General features: G+C 36.5%; 1 non-coding gene across 1 annotated transcript; it reads left to right on the top strand.

The window, feature by feature from the left end:
• Positions 1 to 1,793: 1,793 nt before the first annotated feature.
• On the top strand, positions 1,794 to 1,925 carry LOC117713221 (small nucleolar RNA SNORA17). Its single transcript, XR_004607399.1, has one exon. It is a non-coding gene; the product is annotated as a small nucleolar RNA SNORA17 (small nucleolar RNA).
• Positions 1,926 to 2,376: the final 451 nt, after the last annotated feature.

The raw sequence follows: 2,376 nt of genomic DNA, 5'->3' as shown, positions 1-2,376 counted from the left end.
AATACTGAATTTCTCAGCACCTGAAACTGAAAAAAAAATCTGTTTGTAGAATAACAAGTCTTTGGTTATACTGTTATGGCACCCTAAATTGATTTACACTTTGAAAGAATGGCTTACCATACTCCACTACTGCCAATCAAATATGACCTCTAACTATCCCTCTTGGTCTAATTTGATAAAATAATAAGAATGAAAGAGAAAGAGACAACAGCTGGGAACTCCATGCCGGGATGTTTTCAGTCATTAAAGTTCAAATACAAGGTCTGTAATTATTGCCAGCACTATGCAATGCCTTCCAAGGAGTAAATTTATGTATTTAATCCCTGAAAACTTTCTCCCATCCTATCAAATTATAGGCATGTATTGCTTAACTGCAGGGATTCATTCAGAGAAATGTATTGTTAGGCAATATTCTTGTAGCATTAACATCATGGAGTATAGTTACATAGATCTAGAAGGTGTCAATTATTTTTCTACTGCATACATAGACTATATGGCATGTATATGCATACACATGCACACATCACACACACACATACACACACACACACATATATATATATATATATATATATATATATATATATATATATGACATATAGCCTATATATTGTATGGATCATTGCTTCCCAGGCCATGATAAGCAAAACAATGCAAGATTATGTTAAGCACAAAAGAAAATATTGTAATCATGAGACATGAGGTAAACAAGTAATTTGTGACAATATATTCTTTTGCTATAAAACTTCAGAAATATACATTTCAGAAATATAATTAATTACCCAGTGAAATGGCAATATATGTCTGTACATATGCATATTTTGAGGTGGGTACCTTTCAGCTCCATTGCAATCCAGTGAATTCAGTGTAATCACTGTGATATGCATGCCCTGTTCTTGACTACATCACGAGCTTAAGAATAACAGCATTTGAGAATACAGTTCACAATTTAAAGCCATTTCTGTAGTAAGAAAACCTAGGACTTTTGAAAAAAAAATGAAGGAAAATCCTGTATTAAAGTAATGTGATTTTTAACCACATAGGAATGCATGTATATTTCATATACATGATTATCTAGGTCAACATTGTAACTTTGGTCTGATCATAATGACAAAAAAAAAGGTTTTTGTCTAAGTTTATTTCTACTGGAGTATCACGGCTAGTATGAGAAGATACGTTTATTGTATGTGAATCTCTTAAAATTAAACCCTTGTCTTTCAATTTCTATGAAGTTTACCTTCCAGAGTGCTGTCATCAGTTTCTACTAGAAGTGACCATCACAGTTTGCTCCCATGGCTAAGCAGGCTCTGAAGTGAGTAATGCATAAGTTGAGACAATTCAAAGGAGTGAGATAAATATAAGAAGAAGAGGAAGATAAGCAAAAAAAAAAAAAAATACTGCATAGTTCTCCTTGGTCAATGATTCTATACTTGTAAAATTAGGTATTTTGCTTTTATACTTTATGTCAATGTATTTCAGTATTTATAAATTCAGTTTGCTAACAAATAGCCATTTTCATAGTTTTCCTTTGTGATATTTGGGTACCTCAGAAGATACTAGATGTATAGACACCCAAGACACTAAAGCAATGGATAACTAGCCACTTCCCAAATCACCTATAGTCCTTTGGGTTTTTACCTTTTCTATAAATATCCTCCTACAGCAAAGCTTTCTACAGTTCTCCCTTTTCACCAGGGATGTCTGAATGTTACAACTGTACAGCAGCATGAAAATACAAAGAGTTATGGTCTACCAGGTCAAAGACAGATGGGAGTCATTAGAAAAATATTTCCACTGCCCCTAGAAGCGTTGCAGGTATGGCTGCTGTATCACAAATACATCAGTAAGTGGCAGAGAGGAGAGAAAAGATGTCTACATTCAATGGTCTGACCTATGAACATCTGAATGATTAGAAGCCTAACATTCCCTGACAAAAGCCAGAGTCAGACAACCACCAATCAGGGATCAGGCAGGCATGAATGGACAGGCTTTCAGTATCAGGAGCAAGCCAGAGACTAGAAGCAAACTGCCTGGGACTGCTTGCCCTGGGCCAGACTGGAAAGAAACAGACAACATGTACAAAGGGTTACTTGAGCAGAGCATAAGCCTGAGGCAACCAGCACCATGGAACCTCAACAGGAAGTTAGTCTGAGATGACCACCAGTCTGATACCATATAGGACTAGGGAGGAGGTCACTGTGCCCAAGATGATCCCTTTCCAGTGTTATAATACATGAACAGGGCATAGCACTCCTGAGACCACTCCTGTGATAACCTCAGACACTTAGAGACACTTGGGGGCCACTAAGAGGAGCAGGTAAGTGGTGGAGAAATGAAAGAGGAGGAGAAATAGAAGGATAGGAAAAGCAAAGAGAA

This window comes from Arvicanthis niloticus, chromosome 7 (genome assembly GCF_011762505.2).
Source record: "Arvicanthis niloticus isolate mArvNil1 chromosome 7, mArvNil1.pat.X, whole genome shotgun sequence".
Classification (NCBI taxonomy): domain Eukaryota; kingdom Metazoa; phylum Chordata; class Mammalia; order Rodentia; family Muridae; genus Arvicanthis; species Arvicanthis niloticus.
This window is presented reverse-complemented; position numbering and strand designations above follow the sequence as displayed.